The sequence below is a fragment of the Euleptes europaea genome, chromosome 9 (assembly GCF_029931775.1).
Source record: "Euleptes europaea isolate rEulEur1 chromosome 9, rEulEur1.hap1, whole genome shotgun sequence".
Classification (NCBI taxonomy): domain Eukaryota; kingdom Metazoa; phylum Chordata; class Lepidosauria; order Squamata; family Sphaerodactylidae; genus Euleptes; species Euleptes europaea.
In genome coordinates, this window is record NC_079320.1 from 33,469,288 (window position 1) to 33,492,426 (window position 23,139).

The following is a 23,139-nucleotide window of genomic DNA, read 5'->3' on the forward strand; positions in this document are numbered from 1 at the left end:
AAAATAGCTGATCTGCATCATCAAAACACTGCCCACACTTTCACTGTGGGTTGCTATCTAACAAACAGCCTATTGCAACTGATGTTTTGGGTAACTCCACCCTGGCTCCAAACTTGGCCAGTGTTACTTCTGAGTGCTGACTTCATTTATCTCAGCCTGCACAATAAGCTTTTGTGTCTTTTGGCCCATGGGCTATATTTGTGCTATAGTCAATATATGAGCTGTCACAAAACTGCACTCCAGCTTTAATTGATGTAGACTGGTTTATAGACAGAAGCTGTATGTATTCAACAGTGGCTGAAAATCAACAGCTGTAGTTTCCCATCAGCATTGTGTGCCTGTGCTGTGAAAAACTTTACCTGGTTATTATTTTGTTCTCAGACAGCTCTTAAAAGCATGGAGACTCTATACAGTAAAGGCTCACAGCTTATCTAAGGCCATTTATACAGGGTCAATTTTGATGCTCGCTCAAAGCTATTTTTTTAAATGCGACCTTTAAAATGCCTATTCACTGTCCCGAGAAATTCCACCACCACCCCATTCGCCTGCTCCTTCGCTCCTTCATTTGCCTAGCCATTGGCAATGGTCCTTTGCATAGCTAAGCCATGTTTGTGATTTTTCATGGTTTTTTCAGTAAATGCTTCAGTGCGGGGGCAGAACAAATACAAAAGGTCGCATTAAAGGGGCTCTTAAGAAATGCGAAGCAGGTATGCGCCGGCTTCGCAGTCACTTCCTGAATGATGGTTCAGTGTTAAAAACTCAAAAAAAATATGAGGGACACTTCAGCCTGGAACACACTGCTAATTACCAAGCACAAATGGCCTAAGTGTAGTTCTATCTAGTACTCTTACAGTGCTGTCCTAAGCAGAGCTCTAATTCCATTGGTTTCAATGGATTTACAAGAGTGTAACTCTGCTTAGGACTGTACTGTTAAGTTACTGTTTAACAACGTTGCCCCCAGAATATCTACATACTCACTGTGGGAGCCCTGCTGTGTGTGATGCACAGAACATGAATATATGAAATTACCAAATATTGTCATAGGTTATTGGTCCATCTAGCCAGTGTGCTTTAGTGGCTATCCAGTATTTCACAAAGAGGTTCTTCTCAGTTCCATTACTTGAGGGTGGGACTAGATATTATGAAAACCATGGGTCTGCCACTGATAATGGTATCCCTGTGTCCTCCCACTTTCTTCCACTGCAATATGCCGTAAAACGTATATGGGAAATATCGTTGGCATATTTCCCCACCCTTCCAGTAGTAATCAATGATATTGAGGTGTTGCAGAGAAATGCACAACCAAATAACTTCAAGACTCAAGACAAGTATTACCATCCATTACTGAAAGAAGGGGAAGATATTGCAACAAGATGTTTTCTGGTACAATCCCGTTTCTTTTAAGAAGTCTAGTTCTGCCCTTGAATCTGTTTAATTGAATATACCAAGACTAGACCCTGGGACCTAGATTAGAGTCCAGTAGCACTTTAGAGACCAACAAGATTTTCAGGGTATGCATTTTTGAGAGTCAACGCTCCCTTTGTCAGAAAGCTTATTCCCTTCACTCTTTTTGAGCGTTGCTCTGAATCTCAACCTTGGTATATAGAGGGTTAATGGCCTTGATATTAAATACCCTGAAAACCATGTTTCTGCACTATGTCAGCAGAGGGACACCTTTGCTCATTCCAGGCCCTTCATGTGAGCCGCAATTTGGGTAACAGCTTAATTTGTACAGGGATCAAAAAACTGGGTCCCCATGAAGGGAGGTCCCAGGGGCATCAACCCAGAAAGATAATGTCAATTTGTATCTGTGCAAGCTTTTTCATGAGGCTGATGGATTTCCACTCCATGTGGCTGAATATGGTGCCTTCCGTTAGGATGATTTCATAGGGTAGTCATGTTGGTCTGCAATAGAACAGTTAGATTCGAGTCCAGTAGCACCTCAGAGACCAACAAGATTTTCAGGGTATGAGCTCTTGAGAGTCAAAGCTCTCTTCGTCAGATACCCGCTAAGCTTTGTCAGATATTAGCTAAGCTGTAGCCCCTATTAACTATATGAATCAGGAAGGATCAGTGGAATGAAGCACCCTAGAGTTCTTCACTGTAACAGAAGCAATAAAAGAGCACTGCCAGCCCCCACAGTGAGAGCTGCCTGAGAGTGCCATTACATTTATTTTCTATACTATTTAAGGATTAATGCTGCAATAAACACCAGAACCAGCAACAAAGAATGAATATAAGCAGCACTTACTAAACCCTGGGATCAATCTGAAAAGGAACTGCATTATGATATATACATAGGCAGTTTCTAGCTGCAACATCTAACACGGTATGCAAAGTGATTAAATGTAGACAAGATGATTTCAGGTGGAATCGCCGCTAGTTAGAGAACCATAGTGAAAGAGAGCTCATCAATAGCACTTCATCAGCCTGGAGGGAGGTCTTTGGGAGGGGGGTGCTGCACAGCTGTGACCTGGGCTGTCTCATGTCTTTCATACAAAATGATACAGAAGATGCAACCTGGGGAGAAGTTCTGTGCAATTAAACCCATTTTTAAAAAATTATAAACAACCAATTGCACATTTCAGGGTCAACGGATGGTGAGTTTTCCACACAGTTCGTGTTCCATTTAACAGGGCTTGCATAAGAAAAGGTCCCGCTGGATTGTGCCCAGGAACTTAATGTTGGCTCCTGTCCTTCCTCTAATGCTTCCTATGGAGTCTACATCTGTATGTCTGTGCATCCCCTTCTCTCTCCCCTGTCCTTAACAATCCCTGTGCTGCATTCTTTGTATGTTTCTAATGATGATTGTTTTCTAGGTCAGCTTTGCTTTGGTCCCTGTTGCTCTGGGGTGCCTTTTTTCTAATCTCCTTCCCAGATTGAACTCATTTCCTTTCCTGGCCTTCCTCCTTCTGACCCTTTCCAAGCTTCCTTGACACCTGCCCAGAGCTCTTTTCCTGCCAAACCAAGACTATGACAGTTATGCACACTGAAAGCATTTAAACAAAGCAAAACTGGGAGATGCAGTAAATATGAGCATTTTTATGCTTCATTCATTTACTATTTTCTTCTTCTTCTTCCTCTCTCTCTCTCTCTCTCTCTCTCTCTCTCTCTCTCTCTCTCTCTCTCTCTCTCTCTCTCTCTCTCTCTGTCTCTGTCTCTGTGGGGGTTTGTTATAAAAATTAAAGTGTCAAGTCATATGGCTAATTTTTTTAAAAAAGTAATATGTGTAACATTTATAAGCTCTGAAACATTTCGCGCAATGGCAATAATTAAAGTCTATGCAATAAAATCCGTTACTAATGTTGTTTCCATTGAATACACTTCCAAAGCTTTTCTCATTAGAGATAATATTACTGGCACTTTTTCTTCCAGTAATGCAATCTGATACTTGATTGTTTTTGTTTCATTATGAATATAACGTCCATGTTTCTTTGGTCAAGTCTATCCTGCTTCTTTCCTGTTCCTACTTAAAAAAATATACAAGGAAAGAAGAAAAAGTGACTCACTTTACATAATAATTAGAGAACGGGAAGTATAAATCTGCAGAATAAAGCTCTGCTTATTTCATTGTTTTTGAAAGGAGAGAGTAATAACTGTTAGAATACCATTTCATGCTACCAAGAAGACACAAGTAAGATGTGTTGTCATGAGTAATGAAGAGTATTTGATTCACAGCATTGAAACAGGGCCAGAAAAAGTATACATCCAAGTCACCACCACCCCTTCCCCTTCTGCTGGAACTGCCACAATTAGGAGAGGATGATGGACGAAAAAGAAGCTCTCCAATAAAATTCCCATTGTTAAAACTCAGGGTAGATACAAGGGGCATTTTATTACATGTACTACTGCACAAATCATTCAGCATATGGTAAAGTTGTACTCAATACTTGGCAAGATGCAAGTGGCTCAGCCATCTGCACAGGCTCAGACAACCAGCTACCGTATATACTCGCGTATAAGCCGAGTTTTTCAGCCCAAAATACGCTGGTCAATACGGTAGGGTAGGGGAGGGGGAGGAGGGAGGAGGGAAGAGGGAAACTTACCACTGCCGCCATCCTTCGCTGCCGGCCCGCTCGCCTTCCCGCGGCCTGGGAGTGACCAGCGGGGCCTGCCTGGGAGCAGGCAGGCCTCGTGGCCGCCCCCCCACACCCTCCACCGCCCCCGCCCCCGCCGGCCCGCTCGCCTGGGAGCGGCCTGGGAGCGGCCTGGGAGCGGCCAGCGGGGCCTGCCTGGGAGCAGGCAGGCCTCGCTGCCGCCCCCGCCGCCCCCCCGCCGCCACCGCCGGCCCGCTCGCCTGGGAGCGGCCTGGGAGCGGCCAGCGGGGCCTGCCTGCTCCCAGGCAGGCCTCGCTGCCGCCCCCGCCGCCTCTGCCCCCTCCCCACTCGCCTGGGAGCGGCCTGGGAGCGGCCAGCGGGGCCTGCCTGGGAGCAGGCAGGCCTCGCTGCCGCCCCCGCCGCCCCCCCCACCGCCGCCAGCGGCGGCCCGCTCGCCTGGGAGCGGCCTGGGAGCGGCCTGGGAGCGGCCAGCGGGGCCTGCCTGGGAGGCTGCCGGGCCCGTGCCGCTTTCCGCCGCCCAGAGCGGCCTGGGGGCGGCCTCCAGCAGCTGCAGGAAAGCCGCCCCCACCGGGCCCGCGCCGCTTTTCGCCGCCAGGAGCCGGTCAGGTAAGCCTGCGGGGGGGGGAGGAGTTATAAGCCGATCCTCGGCTTATACGCGGGTGCCTAATTTTTCCCCATTTTGGGGGAGAAATTAGGCACCTCGGCTTATACGCGGGTCGGCTTATACACGGGTATATACGGTAACCAAATAGTTATATATGAATGTGGGTAAGATTACTTAGTCACTGGTTGTCAGTAAGCAAGAAAAATTTCTTGGTGTACCAAGCCCTGAAAGGCTGCTGGCAGAAAAGCAAGAAAAGCCAGGCCCCAGCAACTCAGAGGTCACTTAACTCAGCAGCTATGTTAATCAGTCAGCTCACCAGTTGCCTCCTCCTGCACTGCCACCAGTCTGTTGCCAACCTCCAGGTACTGGCAAAAAGGTAACGCCTATGCTGTAAAATATATACCTAGCAAAAATAAACAGCAAGAGCTCGATACTGTTCAAAGGCAATTCTATATTGTACAAAGTTAATAGAATACAAACAAGTGATCAAGTGTGAACACCCTTAAATGTGAACTAAACAAATTAGCAATGACAAAACATTATAAGACAATATTTACAAGCATATACACAACGTTCTTATTACAAGCAATACAGCTGCAATATGCTAATCAAAGTTCATAAACTAAGTGATGTATTGTATTGATGGCCATGATACACCCACAATACAAAAAACCTAAGACCACCAGACCTGTCAAATTAAGAATAGGGGAACATCGCTCCCACATTCGCGCACGAGTCATCAAAGCTCCGCTGGTGAGCCATTTTTTAGAAAAAAAGACATCAAGAAGACGATCTTAGGTTTTTTGTATTGTGGGTGTATCGTGGCCATCAATACAATACATCACTTAGTTTACGAACTTTGATTAGCATATTGCAGCTGTATTGCTTGTAATAAGAACATTGTGTATATGCTTGTAAATATTGTCTGTTTGTGTTTTGTCATTGATGATTTGTTTAGTTCACATTTAAGGGTGTTCACACTTGATCACTTGTTTGTATTCTATTAACTTTGTACAATATAGAATTGCCTTTGAGCAATTGCTGTTTATTTTTGCTAATCTCCAGGTACTAGCTGGAGATCTCCTGCTATTACAACTGATCTCCAGCCGATAGAGATCAGTTCACCAGAGAAAATGGCTGCTTTGGCAATTGGGCTTTATGGCATTGAAGTCCCTCCCCTCTCCAAACCCCGCCCTCTTCAGGTTCTGTCCCCAAAACCTCCCGCCGATAGTGAAGAGGGACCTGGCAACCATATTTCTGTGGTATATTTGACTTTTGACACTGTGGCTGGATTAATTTAGGTTGATTTGTGGCAGCTCAGTAGATGGATGGCATTGCCTTGCCATGGGCCAGCATACAGACTCTTTCTCATCAGATGAAGAGGCCAAAGACTCAGAGGAGCAGGGAGCTGGGCACCTAAACACCACCACAGAAGGAGGCAGATGGGAGATCTCCAGGAGCCCAAATCAGTGTGTTTATCCTGGGAAATAGCCCTGCCTTTAGACTCAGACATGGACCATGAACCCTCCAACCTGGAGCTTGCTTTCTGCATCTGAAGACTTCCTGCAACCAACCCATCAAGTATCTCAAAGCCCTGAACCACCTCAGCCCCAGCACAGTACTTATCACCGTAACTAGGCAATGGCACCTTTAACTAGAAGCCTACTCCTGGAGGGTAAGGGCATGTAGTTCCACCTCCTTGAAAGATAATTCACAGTGGGTAGCCGTGTTAGTCTGTCTGCAGCAGTAGAAAAGAGCAAGAGTCCAGTAGCACCTTAAAGACTAACAAAAATATTTTCTGGCACAGCTCACTTCTTCAGAAAGCTCATACCCAGCCAGAAAATATTTTTGTTAGTCTTTAAGGTGCTACTGGACTCTTGCTCTTTTCTACTCCTTGAAAGAATACTTAAGGCCTCAGTGAGCACATGGCCTCTCGTGTTACATATAGTCCACTGTTGTCTCCACCTCCTCGCTTGACTCCTGGACCTCACCCTGGAGCAGAACATGCTTTGTAGAAGACTTTTGTCCCTTTGAATGACTTTCTAGTCCAGTCCAAACTTTTTAAAACCAAGTGGTATTTCATAATAAACTTCTGAAGCATTTATTATAGTCAGGTGCACTTGCACCATTAGCAAGAAGGTTTTACACTGGTAGTGAATATTTAGTTCCCATTTAAGAATATAAGTGTATACACATGATAAAGCACTAGCAATGCCCATTTAAAAATCCATACAAATAGTACATAGAGATAGATGGATAGATAGATAGATAGATAGATAGATAGATAGATAGATAGATAGATAGATAGATAGATAGATAGATAGATAGATTTCTTAATAGCCATCACAAGTGCTTGGGATCCTGACCCTCAGAAGATACAAGTCCTGTGATTGATTTGTGGTCCAAAGGAAAGTGCCATTTGAACCTCTTCTCATGGTAACCTTCTCATTCGCATTCAATGCTATAGGAGATATTAGAGTGAAGAGACGGAGCTAACTCCAAACACAGCATGTATTTACCTAGATGTAAGTATGTAAGTCCACTTCTGAGTCCGCTATCTGCTTACCTGAACTATACTTATTATTTCCTCCATGTGGTATTTAACCTGAGTTTGATCCATTAAGCCATTTTCGGTTTCCTTCTCAAAGTTCAGAGTAGGTCGAAGATCTGCCTTTCTCCCCACCAAAGACATGTCAATCATTACTGATTACCCCACATAGATTTGGATTTTTTTAAAAGCATCATAAGGAAATGAGTCATTGTATACATTTCCAAGAGTGAAGCATGTTTGATCATCTTCTTGATTCTTGTTTTATGCTAGGAGTCCAGTCAATATCAGCCACAGTATGTCTGATACAAATATATACACATCTACATAAATATATATATAAATATGTATGGTCTGAAGTGTATAAATATGCATAACCATAATAGGTTTGCAGGATTGTCTAAACATCAGGGATTATATCATCATTGCATTCACAGCTATTTGCATCAGGAAACCATCTTCTGGAATACAAATGTGAGGGGACTCTGCTATTTGCATATGATATGCATTTTTGTCACATTTGCATTTTGCTGCTTCTGTTGTTATTGAGGCATATTGAAGTCATTAGATCTTATACCCCCGAAATTCCTCAACTGCCATCTTCTGTGTATTCCTGCAGTAAAGCCAACACCTGCTGGTAGGGACTGGGAAAAATCAGCTGTGTGGTTTCCCAGAGCTCAGATTAACCAACATCCTGTTTCTAAACCCTAACCTCTGTTTTTGCAAAGAAGCAACATAGGGATATTAAAAACCACTATTCATTCTTGGAGATTTCAAATCCTTCATCCTTTGTTCCTTCTCATCTGAAGAGATTATCCTGTCTGTTGTATTTATTTTGATGACAGAATGACAAGCCCAAGCAGAGCCAAACTATAAAGGAACAAAAATAGGAGCCTTTTAAAATCACACTAAAAGTTAATACTTGAGTAATGGGAACTGTTTATTCAAGAAGTCAAACTTAAATGGGACCTACTTGCAGAGTAACATGACACTACTTTTCTTCCCCCAATATTAAATGAAGGAATCTCAAATAAATTAAAACTAATTTAGTATTTATAAATATATAGTATTACTGAGGCTGTATTTCATGACTATTTTGCACCTTATGGAGAGGCAAACCCAAATTTAAATGGTGGTGGGGGTCAAAGTGGCCTGGAAAATGTCGAAAAGATTCTGCATGATTTGGGATCCGTTTTTTGGCTCCTGTGAGGGTCTTTCTTCCCTTTTGAACCCTCACAAATTTTTCTTCTGTTACCAATAACTATGAGGGGTTTTTAATATTGCTTAAACCCCATACCTTGTCACCTTTGTTTGTGTGAGGAGAAAGCTTCCCTTTCCTCCCCCCAGATGAAACTGAGATAGGGTTGCCAGGTCCCTCTTTGCCACCTGCGGGAGGTTTTTGTGGTGGAGCCTAAAAGGGGTGGGGTTTGGGGAGGGGCGGGACTTCAATGCCATAGAGTTCAATTGCCAAAGCAGCCATTTTCTCCAGGTGAACTGATCTCTAGCTGGAGATCAGTTGTAATAGCAGGAGATTTCCAGCTACAGCCTGGAGGCTGGCAACCCTAAACTGAGAGGCTGTAGCTGATTTTATAATTATGAATATAAATTGAAGTTTATTCTTTACAGAGAGGTAGATAGATTGATTGCTTTTCTTCAATCGAGGCACAAAGCTGAATTGGTTAGGAACGGTTCAAATCTTAAATGGTTGCAGGCACAGTACTTAGTTCTCAGTACAGTCTCTTCAGGCTATTCAGTAAATATATTCAGACTTTGGTCAATATATTCATTACACTCAATATACTCAGTGTGGACTCAGTTTACCCTAGCACAAAGAATACCAGAGGTTTATCCACAACCTTTCCCACTCCTCAGATTTGCCCACCTCCAGTGGAAAACAAATCTTTCTCCCCAAAAACACTGAATCAGAGGCTCCCTGTTTCAGGAGCCACCTCCCACTTAGTGACTGAAGAAAGGGTTTTCTCTCTCTACCACAATCTTCCCCTTGTCACCACTCAGGTTTGGCTTATACAAGCTAGGCAATATTTGAACACACAGATTCTAAGAGTCTCTCATCATAACTGCACAGTTCAGGAGCTCAGAGCTGAAAGATCAAGAACTTCCCCCTTCCTCCAAGAAGACTCCTGCCAGCTCCCCAGACTCTGCCCACTGCCTGCAGGCATTGGCTGACAGAGTTCCTCAGTCTCAGAGTTTACCGTATATACTCGCGTATAAGCTGAGTTTTTCAGCCCCAAAAAAGGGCTGAAAAAGCCGGCCTCGGCTTATACGCGGGTCAATACTGTAGGGGAGGGGAGGGGGGAGAGAGGAGGGGGGAGAGAGGGGGGAACTTACCACCGCCGCTGCCTTCTCCCGGCCGGGAGCGGCCTTCAGAGGCCCCCTGCGGCCGCAGGCAGGCCGCCCAGCCGCCCCCGCCGCCTTCTCCCAGCCGGGAGCGGCCTTTAGAGGCCTCCTGCGGCCGGGCCCGCGCCACTTCTCGCCGCCAGGAGCAGCCAGGGGGGGCCTCCTGCAGCTGCAGGAAGGCCGCCCCCACCGGATCCGCTGCTTCCCGCTGCCAGGAGCCCGCCGCCAGGTAAGCCTGCGGGGGAGGAGGGGTTATAAGCCGACCCTCAGCTTATACACGGGTGCCTAATTTTTCCCCATTTTTGGGGAGAAATTAGGCACCTCGGCTTATACGCGGGTCGGCTTATACACGGGTATATACGGTACTTTTAACCCTGTATCCGTCACAGCTTCCTTTAAATCACCCCCAATTTTTCAGGAGGAAAAAACCCAAAAAATACCAATAAGGCATTTTTCAGGGGAGGGGAGTTTGGTTTGGCTCTGCACACCTCTCGTCCCCGCTATGCAATTGTTGGGTGCATGAAGCTTGTGTGTGTGTGTAAATGCAATAATACAGAGTTTGTTTATTTATTTAGCTCTTTATACCCCACTCCCCCCCCCCAGTGGGACCAAAAGCATCATACAACCCTTTCCCCTTCCATTTTATCCCTATGACCCTGTGAGGTAGGTTAGGTTGAGAGAGAGTGCCTGGCGCAAGGTCACCCAGCAAGCCTCCATGGCAGAACAGGGATTCAAACCTGGGTCTCTCAAATCCTACTGTTATTCTTTTACCACTACTCCATGCTGGCTCTCACCAATTATTAGCTGCTTGACAGAGATGAGAGAATGGCACATGTCCATCCAGGGCTCTGGCTTCTTCTTACAAACAGCTTAATGGTGGAGGAGGGGTTAACTAGGGAGGCCTCATTTGCAAGGCTGCATTTTACACTCCCATGATGAAGGAAGAATTCACACTGAGAAGATGTACAGAGGAGACCATCTGCTGAAAAGAAAGTTACTGGTACAATTTCTTTACATCAATGGAAATTCTTTGTATATTGCTGGCTTCTTTCTCCTTCTGAAAATACACTTAGATATTATTTTGGAACAAGGAGGAATTCGGCTCCCCCCCCCCCCCAATGTCTGTTTTCTCCATGTTCCTGGAATTGTCCCGCCATCGTTTCTGCATGCTCTCATTGTTTGTTGCCATTTTAATATCTGCTCACTAAATTCAGCTTTGGGAAAGAAGGCAAACATCAGTGTTGAAGACAGTCTTTACCACTGGTAACAAAAGTTCACATTCCAGAAAACCCAGAATGGCAGAGAAAAACACCAAATACCAGCCTGTCAGAAAATCCAAGGTCACAGTCATTTCCACCAGCGATGTCTGTCTATTTAACTAAAATGGCCGTTGTGGCTATTGACATTCTGAGCAATAGTACTTCACTCATGGGAGGATGCTCGGATTGGCAGTCTCAGGGGTGGATTTGACACAGTTTAAAATGAACTGACTCCTCTGATGAGAGGCTAGATGCTTCCTCAAGATATCGTGGACATTATCAGTGCCATCAGTGGAATTAGAAGAGCGCTTTGGACTGAACTGCAAGTGAGGAAATCCAACATCATAAGCCTGCTGCCATTTCCTTTCGAAATGATTCCGTAAAAGAGGAGCTGAGTACAAAGCTTTACAAATTCATCTCCAGTTCTATAAACGCAGGTAGCGGTTATTGGATTCACTTTGCCGTGGTAGTCAAAATAACATTCCATTTATCAAACTTATTGAACTTTTTACCAAGCAACATACAGGTTAGTACTCAACTGTATGCATCCCTTTAGTTTCTCGAAGCCTGCTGCCATTTCCTTCCTTGCAGTGCAATCCTAAACAGTTGTACTCTTCTAAACCCATTAACTTCAATTGACTTAGAAGGGTATAACTCTGTTTAGGACTGCACTGCAAGTAATGCAAGGAAGGAAATGGCATTAGGTTATGCTTCTGGAGTATTAAGAAAATTCTCAGACATGTGATAGCCTGAGAAACAAAGTTTCCAACACATCTCTTCTTAGCACTTTGATCTGTAGGGCATGGAGACCTAAGGTGCTTCACTGGCAATAGATATTGCTCAGATATGGCCGTTGGTACTGGGGAGCCTTAGAAACTGAGATCCCAATGCTTCTCAGCTTAATACATCTATTTTTCAAGCATCCTGGAAGAATGGGCACTGCTAAGCGTTTGGCCCTTTATGCAGGGCTGTTTCCCTCACTGTCATCCCTCCGATGACTTTGGGTCTTTTTTTTATTATTATGCATGCCATTTGCAACCGTCAGAGGTCGCCTCACTCTTCCCCTGCATTTCCCCACATTTTGCCTGCATTTTTAGGAACCTGTTTTATCTCAAATTTGAAAATGCGGGCAAAACGCAAGGGGGAGAGCGAGAGCTAGTGGCAGACATTGTCTAGTGGTAGGGAATAGTGGCATTAGGATAAGCCATTAGGACACAGGACTCAACTTTACAGGGGATGGGATTGTCTAATTATGGCTAATTGTCTAATTATGGTTCATTATTATCCAAACTGAGGAAGTCATTTTCTAAATTCCCCAGTTCTGGATTCTGGTGCCATGACATAATGAAACTTTTATCTATAGTGTTAGATCTGTGACAAATCATTCACATATGGAATCCTCACTTACAGCCCATTCCTGAAAATTTGGCCGAAAGTCTTCAGGAGGCGGCGTGACCTCGCCGCCAGTGTAAGTGCGTGTAATCATGTGTTTAAATGCACTCATGCTGGTGGCAAGGCCAGTCCGGCCGGTGGCAGAGTGCCGTGGGACCGCGCCTCTCCGTGGCGCACGCCACGGCGTCAAGAGGCCGCACCAGTGCAGGGGGGCTTTCCGGGGGTGCTCCGGGGGGAGGAGCCGCCGGGTAGGCAGCTTCCTATCCCGTTTCGGCCCTCGCCGCCTGTGCTGGGAACAGTGGTGCTGAGCCTGCTTTTTAGCAGGCGCAGCCTCGCTGTTCCCTATGGGGCGAAAGGCCCCAGTAAAACAAAAAAAAGCCGTGAAACTGTTCCTCTTCCCTGCCAACTCCACACGCCGCATTTTCAGGAATAGGCTGTTAATGTTGCAGTCATCACATAATGTTGCATCATGAACATAGCTTGTTGTCAGGCTCATGTTTGTGCCTTGCCCATCCTTCCTTTGGAACATGATGAAGAATTCCAGTTACAAACTAACACTGAAAACCGTAACATTAAAATGTAAGTGAACAGATAACCCCTCTACACACACATACACACCACTATGAACTGGGATTCTAGAGTAAGCTTTCACCCATGCTTAGAATCCTGATTTGGAGGGGGAAACTAAGTGCAGTTAATCTGCACAACTATATTTATTCATCAGCTACACTATTTACCTGAAAGGAAGACTAGGTTTCTTCCCTGGAGTGTTGTCAAGATAAATAGGGTCTTAATTTCTTACTGGCAGGTACAGTAAAATTGCTATATAACTTTCTTTAGCAAGCAGTCATCATAATTTCAGAACCTTACTTTCAGATAAATATGATAGTTTCTAGAATTAGTTTCTCATTTAGATTCCCCAAGTGAGAAGAGGGGGTGTAGAGGAACAAGGTATGCCTGGAAGCAGAATAAGCTTAAGTCATGCACAATAAGCTAAGTTCATGGCCTAATGTTGGATTGCTACGTCTCAATAACACCACATATTTTTTATACAAACTCCCTTCCCTGTTCACTTCATAGGAGGGCACAGCTCCATAACTCCACTGAAATGACAGTGGAAACCCTATAGGGTTGCTAACCTCTAGTTGGGGGCTGGAGATCTTCCGGAATTACAATTAATCTTCAGGTGACACAGATCAGTTCCCCTGGTGGTTGGAAGGTAGAGTCTATGGCGTTTTAACCCACTGAGGTTCCTCCCCTTCCCAAATGCTGTCCTCCCAAGACTACACCCCCAAATCTCAAGGAATTTCCCAACTCAGAGCTGGCAACCCTATATATAAAAATTAAAAGCAGGGAAGCTTTGTGGCCACATGGAATCATTGGAACAAATCAGTGAAGTCTGGTGCTGCTGTATCAAACAGTTCTCAAATTACTAATGCTTGGAGAAAATCTACTAATTAAAAAGTAATTACTCCAGAGTAGGCAGGAATGGCAGCTTATCTGTCTTTAAAAAGTATATTTAGCCTGAGAAGCATGGAAGAAGAATTGACCCCCAGAGACACGGCAATGAACACTCTTTTGATGTGTTTCAGGTATCGGTTTCATTATGTTGTCAAGAATATTGCTTGAAGATGGTACAGCAGCCAAGGGAAACTCTTTATTATGTTGTCGATTGGCTCATGCAGACTGTGAGGCTAAAAGAACACAAAATCCAACTTTGCCTCTTTTGGAAGTAGTGCTTATAATGTGTTCTATAACAACACACCTTTTGACAGATTCTTGTGAAGGGAATTGCCTATTTGAGGCCTGTTTTATCCACCATTCAGTTGTATCTTTATTTTGCAGAAGCTACAATACTTTGCTATTGTCATAAAGAATGAATAGGATTTGAGTTTCTTTGTTTTAAGTCTCCTGTTAAAGTAAACATTGTGTTCAGTGAGAGAGCTTTACCATTACTATATTGCTATTACTATGGTTTTCAACGTTTCACTGTACTATTAAAATGTCGAAAACAAAGCAAGGTGTTTAATTAATGAGCTAATCCTTGTTCTCAGGCTGGTGACAGATTAGTCACCAAAGGAAATAAATTAAATAAACTAAACATGGGTACTGTGGGGGCTTCTGGCTCTATCAAGTTGTCTTGGCTTATTTAGAATGGAATTTTAATTCAGACTGTGATATAGCTTATTAACTGTGAAAGTGTGATATTCTTAGGTCTGTCAGCTTATGTTGTTAATAATTAACTATTCAGCTTAGACTTTTTTCCTAATTAATTATATGCCAATTTTTGGCATCATTATTATCAGGTAGCACAGGACAATCATTAACTATGTTTACATATCACTGGAGATCTTTTGAAATGTGTTCACTTTTTTCATTTAATTCCTGTTGGCATCAACAACACCCAGTCCTTTCCATCATGAACCATCTTCATTACACATCTCTGAAACAAAATGCAGAGTGTATGAACTATTTGTATCAACATGACCAGTGCAAGATCAGTATCTGTATACTTGCTGGGGAAGAAGAAGAAGAGGAAGAAGAAGAAGAAACCGCCTAGTCTGATCTCGTCAAATCTTGGAAGCTAAGCAGGGTCAGCCCTGGTTGGATGGTAGACCACCAAGGAAGACCAGGGTTGTTACATGGTGGCAGGCAATGGCAAACCACCTGTGAATCTTTGTATACCTTTTGCCTTGAAAAACCCTCTGGGGTCACCATAAGTCTGTTATAAAAATATAGAAGAAAAAATTGTCTCTATGGAGATTATTAAACAGAAAATAATCATGTAAGTACTTTCTTTTCCATGTCTATATAGAGCCATTCAGTCTTCTGTGCTAGATTTTTGGGTTCTTCTTAGTCCATTCTTTCACATTCTTTCACTCCCAGACCACATCCAACCCATCACTCCTGCAAAGACATGATCTACTTCTCTGTCTATTGTATCTTTATCTCTCCTTTCCCTTTTATCTCTTACAACATCTTGAGCCAGGGTGAAAGGTGGGACGTCAATGTTTCAGTGCCTAACTAAAACAAACAAACAAACAAATAAAAATCCCATATGGTAGCTTAGGCTTGAAGAGCTCATGACTATGGATTTGAACCCAAGACTCCCCAATCCTAGTCCAACACTAGCCACTAACAGTGCAATCTTAAGGGGGGGGTGTCCCGAAAGCCCTTAGGAGGCAGCTTGACCCCGGCACAGTATAAATGCCCCCTGCATTGGCTAATTGGCATTTACGCCAGTGCAGGGCCACTTACACTGGCACCAGGGAGTGATGCAGCAGTGCTACAGATGGGTACTGGCACAGCTGCAGCAGCAGTAGCCCTCTAGTGCAGGAGCTCACACCAGCGCCAAAGGAGGCATTCAAGGGAGCCAGGTTGAACCCTTTCGCCCCAGGAATGACCCCTTTTTCTGGTGTGAACTTATGCCAGCACAAATGGTGGAGCAGTCCCATGGAACTCAATGGAGCAATTTCATGGGGGTTGGGGGAGCGGTGAGTTTTTACTTGATGCCGTGGTGCAGCAAACCACTCAGGAGGTTGTGTTGCTACACCATGGCTGCCCTGACCCCAGCCACACCCCAAATACCCCCCCTTAGGATTGCGCTGCCCATTACACTAGTACTGAATGATAAATTACCTAAGTGCTTTGGGGAGCTGGCTCTTTTGTCTGTAAGTGAAGGGTTTTTAAATCAAGCCACATGCCTCTTTATGCAGCTGGTACATATCTGTTTGTTCTATTGCTTGTCCCATGTAAATACTTCTTTTTCTATAACTGAAAACCAACATTTTATAATTCCATAGAAGCTTGAGCTGCTTTTATTATGTATATTTGATTTCCATCTGCTTTTTTTCTACTGGAAGGGACACTGCATAATGTTCCAAGGAGTGGAAAATGCATTTAACAAGCCTGCAAATTACAACACATTGGTTTTTATTAAGTAAATGGCATAGAAAATAAAAGGTAAAGGAATTGGGGTAAGAGTTGAACAGGAGCCCACATGTAAGAACTGAAAGAAAGCATTAATAGAAAAAAAAAAAAGACTGGGAACTTTGATTCATTAAATGGATTAAATGCACTAAAATGAGACAATTTCAATTCTGCTTTACCATACAGATGTGGGCAGGGGGAGAATTAGAGCTGAACCTGTTTGGAAATTTTCATCCCACATGGCTGCAAATTATGCAATTATCTTGCCTCATTGCAATGATTGTCATATGTCTCATTTCTTTTAAACAATGCGGTCTTCCTGTTGTCAGACTGGCTGGATTCCAGCATGTATGTTTGGCTCTGAAGCAGAAGCAAATTTATTTCCTTGAATCTTGTTCTTTGAAATTCATGGCAAAATATAAAACAGGTTACGTCAGTTGATTAATTAATACAATTGGCCGGCACCTGGAAAGAAAGTATGTATACTTCTAAATACAAGGAATATTGGGATAGGGTTGCCCCTGGAGGCTGAGATCTTTCTTGAAGAGGACTGATTTAAAAAACAAAACCCTAAAACTCAACAGCTATGTTAATGACACTGAATCTTTTCAGTTATATGTTATGTCATTCATACCCAAATTCCCCGACTGCATCTGTTAACAGTCCATATGTATGAAGTGGAGTTAGTAAAGTGTGCATCTACGGATCTGAATCCTCATACCAAATGCTGGCTGCTGCTGGACAGCCACCCTGCCTTGCTCATTTGACTCAGGACTCCTGTGTTGGCAATTACAGTGTTTCTTACAATGTTTAATATATGTCTTATACTGTTCCTATTGCATCAGTACATTTTATGTTTCACCTTTCGTCTCAGCGAGATAGGTGGACTGTAAGTAAAGTAAATAAGCGAATAGTTTGTCAGTGAGTATTTATATTGGCCACTTTTCTCTTTAATGGGGCCCAAACTGGCTACAGAAAATAAAAATACAATCAGACATAATTTAAAAAATACAATTTGAATATATAAAAAGAAATGATAAGAACAAAATGTATCTTGGGGCCACTCTAGAATCCAACAGGCCAGTTATCCAGGCCACAGGACATGAGCCACAGGGTAAGAACCAAGGGTGAAGAGCCCTTTGACTCTTATCCTTAGGATCATGGCCAAGGACTTGTGCCTCATGGCTACGCCGCAGATATATACCTGAGTCAGGAAGAACAAACATTCCCTTGGGTCCTCACTGGTGTTTCTGAGGGCACAAGCTCTTGCACCCTTGAAATGAGATTTTCCAGTCTCTACACTCTGGTGGCAGCCTGAAATGCCCCCTTGAATCCTGTTTCTGGGGGTTTCCTTTCTCCCAGAAATGGGATTTGGAGGGTAGTTGGGCATTTCCAACTGCTGCAGTAAGGAGGACGCAGGAAGTGGTAGAGCATCTGCTTGGCATGCAGAAGGTCCCAGGTTCAATCCCCTGCATCTCCAGTTAAAGGGGCTAGGCAAGTAGGTAGGAACAGAATTTCTCACAAAGCTAGGGTTGCCAACTGCCGAGTAGTAGCAGGAGATCTCCTGCTAATTCAGCTGATCTCCAGCCGATAGAGATCAGGTCACCTGGAGAAAAATGGCTGCTTTGGCAATTGAACGCTATGGCATTGAAGTCCCTCCCCTCCCCAAACCCCGCCCTCCTCAAGCTCCGCCCCAAAAATCTTCTGCTGGTGGTGAAGAGGGACCTGGCAACCCTACACAGAGCTATGTGGGCAAATAGTTACAGCATACAGCAAGCAACAACATATTAAAACAAATAGATTAAACACTGATTAAAAATGGATAGCATATTCTTAAAATCAATAAAACCACATTTAAAAAAAAAAATTAAGCCTGCACTAATAAAATACAGGAAACTATAGTAAACTAAGAAGCTGTAAGCCACAATAAAAGAGACAATCTATTAAACTTGACAATGATGCAATAATATGGATATAATGAAACCATACAGCAGTTTATGCAAGGTAGGGCAAGGCAAGACAAATGATTAATGGACACCATAAACAATTCCATGAGAAAAATCAACAGCAACAAAAAATGAACAACAGTCTTGGTTTTTCATGCATCCTAACAATCGGGAAGCTTAATGCCAGGCAGACAGCATAGGGAGGGCATTCCAAATTCTATGTAGGACTGGGGGGAAATCCCTTTTCCTAATGTTCGTCCTTCCATATCAGAAGGCAACAAGATCTCAGGTGAAGGAAGACCTTATCTGTGTAGCAGGTATGTACAGGAGGAGGCTGTCTCTTTGAGCATGCAAGTGGATGCTCGCATAGATTTCCTCCAAAGGAGAAGGTTATATGTCCACTCTGGCTTCGATCTGGCCTAAAATTTATGTGGAAGGGTGACTTCCCCTCCCCCTCCTACTGCAGCCCCAATTGCCCTCCCCAAGCTGCTTCTGGGAGATGGGCTTGGGAGAGTCTGCCGCAGAAGGGGGGAATCAGCACATATTGCCCCTTTGCATGCATGTCAATTTTAGACAGAATCCAACCTCCTGCATGGCAAAGTGTAGATGTATAGATCAATGGAAGCAGGCTGAACAGCAGATGGTATCCAGTTCTTATTCACATAGTACTTTTTTGGTGTGTGCATGAGAGACCAGTTACATCTCCTGGGCAGAATCTGAGGTCTATCTTCTTACTGCTATTCCTTCATTAGCTACAGGCTCACCAGTTTTCTTCTGCTCAGAAAGGGTAAAAGAAAAAAATCTGTTGTATATAATTTTGCCAGCAGAGCTCTAGAAGCTGCAATCACACTTATTTGCACCTGCAGACCTATTTAAGATTTGAATAGGGGTTTGCCAGTGCAAATGGAATTACAATTGCAACCCTGTGAACAGTATCTTGAGAAAAGATTAGATAAGCTTCTGTAAATATAGGATAAGATTATATTCAAATCCATGGAGTTTGACTGGCTTATAATTTTTGTTCTTTATTACTGCGAATGTTTATTGATGATGGCATAAGATTTTGCTACCCATTGGGTTGCTATACAATGGGGCATTATTTCTATTGTGTATGACATTAAACAATGCCAATTGTGCATTTAATGGCTTGATACATTTACTCTGCAACAATAAACCTAACAAGATCATTGCAGCTGGTTTGGAACAATATTAATATTGTGAGGATAAATCATAATTTTGATGTGCTTTATTTGAAATGTACATATTGTATGGGATTTTTCCATTCTTTGCAATTTGGAGGAACGGAAATTAGGTTTACTGTAGAAGATGCTGAAGCCCCTATCAGAGACCTGAGGTTTTAGTCATTTCCAGATGCTAGTGTTTTCATGGGTACAATGTCTTGTGCCCATGGAAACACAAGCATTTGAAAGTGGCAAAAACATTCCCTTGGATCCACACTAGCGTTTCTGAGGACACAAGCTCTTGTGCCCATGAAATGAGATTTTCACGCACAGGACACACATGAAGCTGCCTTATACCGAATCAGACCCTTGGTCCATCAAAGTCAGTATTGTCTACTCAGACCGGCAGCGGCTCTCCAGGGTCTCAGGCAGAGGTCTTTCACATCACCGCTCCCTCCTCTCTTCCTCTGCCTTACCCTCCAGTTTCTTCCCCATTGTCCAGTTTCCTTCTCCCTGCCAATTTCCTGTTTTGGTGGTTTCTTGAAAATGATGTCCTGCGGTTCATGATCACTGTCAACCTGGATGTATTTCTGACTTGGTATGTACTGATCAAATTTTCACAGGTAAATACTGTTGCTAAACATTCCTTCTCAGTTTGGCCATACTGCCATTCTGTCTGTGATAGACCATGATGCAAATAGAACAGGATGTTCATTTTGCAGAAGAACTACACCAAGATTCTTTCAGGCGGTAGCCACGTTGGACTAGATCCAAGTCCAGTAGCACCTTAGAGAGCAACAAGATTTTCGAGGTATAAGCTTGAGAATCAAACTGGTTTACAATCTCTTTCCCTTCCTCTTCCCACAACAGACACCGTGTGAGGTAGGTGAGGCTGAGAGAGCTCAAAAAGAACTGTGACAGCCTGGAATTCCATTTACTGTCTCCCCCCCCCTTGGTATTCAGTACACATTGACCTAGTGGTGTGAGGATATTGCAATCATAAAGTTTCAATTTGACTTTCGTTGGTGAAAATTTTTCTGTCCCATCCTGCACGGGGAACGGCGTTAGGAGACGGCTCGCCTGCACCTTCTCCCCGTCGTTCCCGTATGCCAATTCTCGTGAATTTGCGGTGACAGCCCTTCAGATACTTAAAGAGAGCAATCCTGTCCCCCCTCAACCTCCTCTTCTCCAGACTAAACATTTCCATGTTCCTCAGCCTTTCCTCATAGGGCTTGGTCTCCAGGCCCCTGATCATCCTCGTCGCTCTTCTCTGCACCCGCTCCATTCTGTCCACATCCTTTTGAAGTGAGGCCTCCAGAACTGCACACAATACTCCAGGTGTGGCCTGACCAATACAGTGTACAGCAAAACTATAACATCTTGAAATCTGGATGTTATGCCTCTGTTGATGCACCCCAAGATTGCATTAGCTTTTTTTGTCGCTGCACCACACTGGCTGCTCATATTTAACTTATAGTCCACCCGTACCCCAAGATCTTGTTCATACACACTGCTGCCCAGAAGTGTATCCCCCATCCAGTATATATGACCCTCATTTCTGTTACCCAGATGTAGAACTTATCCTTGTTGAATTGCATCCTGTTCACACCTGCCCACTTTTCCAGTGTGTTCAGATTTCATTGAATTCTATCTCTGTCTTCTGGTGTGTTGACTGCTTCTCCCAATTTGGTGTCATCTGCACATTTAATGAGTAGTCCCTCCACACCCTCATCCAGATCATTTATAAACATACTGAAAAGTACCAGACTCAGAACCGAACACTGGGGCATCCCATTGGACACCCTTCTCCATTCAGATGAAATGCCAGTCACTGCATTTCCAGTTTCTTACTGACTAGATACAGTCATTGATGCAGCTCTCCTGCTATGGTGAGGGAAAATGGGGGGAGGCAGATAGGCACTGCATAAATTCCATGTTGCAACATCGCTTCTAGAGCAAACTTGGTATTGATGCCATCAAGTCTAGGCACTCTAGAATTTCCACAAACCCTAGAACATCTCGGCGATTCAATGACATCACTTTTGGGTTCATGCCAGCAGTGATGCTATAGCATCAGTGCCATGCCTTTTTGCATGTCCCTGCCCCCTAAACCTCTCACCTGTTGCCACCTCTGGGCTGTCAACCCTATGCCACTCCCTCTGTTGGTCAGTATAACTATTCTAATACTGTGTGGAAAGCACCCTTCACTCTGGCCAGCAGGAGTGTGCAAACATGGCCCTAGAGAGCAAGCTAGGGCTAATCCGGAATGTCTACATTCATATGTTACATGAAAGACTGATCTTGCTGGTTAATAAACCAGCTTTAACCCATGGTTTCAGATCCTTGTTTGATGGATCCTAACTAACTATTGCTGGTATAATGGTCTATAGTCACACTAACCACAGTTAGTTTAATTAAACCATGGTTTCGTATTTTGTCTGGCTCAGACGTCTGTCTGTTGTACATTTATGCCTGGCATGAATTTTTTTTGTGCACAAATGCACTGACAATTGGATCGCATCCCTTACAAATGATTCCTGCATATTATTGGCCAGGATCCCAGCTGATATTTACATATGTAAAACTTTGTGTTTTCTGCAAACAAGATTGAGGTAGCATTGTTTTCTGCAAACAAGACTGAGGCAGCATTGGCTGTCACATAGTGTATGTGTATGTTTGCTGTTTTTTTTTTTTTTTAAAGCGCTTGGCAATATGAAACAATTCTTGCTGCGAATCAATTAATAGTAGCAATAAATTACACTTGTAAATCGACATCCACTAGTAACCAGAACTGCTTATTAACTCCTTGTATACAAAGAAAATCCAGCCTATTGCTACTGATTTATGCACAGAGTTAAAAAAAAATCATGAACCAGCCAAAACACAGGGCTTCCAACAAGAATCAGTTAATTGTCAATGTAAGCTTATTGGCACTGTGTGATACACAGATGTATCAGATTAGGTTGATAGATCCAAGGAAAGATTTGGAATTGCACTGACATCCCTAATTTGAGATAAAAATGTCTTTGACAAGCAAAGAAACATATTATGCATAAATCCCCAAAGAGATGCATATGCCATTGCATTGGTTTCTAAAGCAGTCCTCAATGCATAAGGAAAGCATTAAAGTGAAGTCTTTGGTAGCAACCACAGAGTTGGTTGCAGCTTTCAAGAAACCACTGTGCCTACATAAATATTAAGGGTAAGGGAAGGCCAGAAGTGACTGTCACTGTAATACAGTCATGTTGCTTTTAGAAGGACTCTTTAGCGTAGAACAATCTCTTGCTGTACACAGATATCTTGCCAGGAGCACCATTTGGATTTCCTCTTCCAGTCTTTCAGATATTCTGAGAGCACCTCTCTCTCTTTCTCTCTTTCACACACATTATCTTTCTTTTCCATGCCCTTCAGCTAATTTGGCTCCCAACTTGGCTTAATAAAAATATGCATGAAATTCCATAAACAAACAAACAAATACTTCTGTGAGATATTTAAAACTTACACTGTTTGTGTTGTTGCCTTAAACAGATATTATATACATTGTTCTGCCCCCCGCAGTGCAACAATCCCATACCAACTGCATTATTTTGTCTTAACAGGAATCTTTGCTGTTAGATTCAATTGTAATCATATCTTGTAATCTACTCACCGATTGCTGGATGTTGTCATATTTTGTAAACCATTTACTGATTGAATGAAATTTTTATCATGTTTGTAATCTGCCTTGGGTCCCAGTGAGGTTGGCGTACTATAAATGAAAATCATAATAACAATATTGGCACATATTCAGCCTAGGGTTGCCAACCTCCAGGTAATGGCTGGAGATCTCCTGCTATTACAACTGATCTCCAGCCGATAGGGAT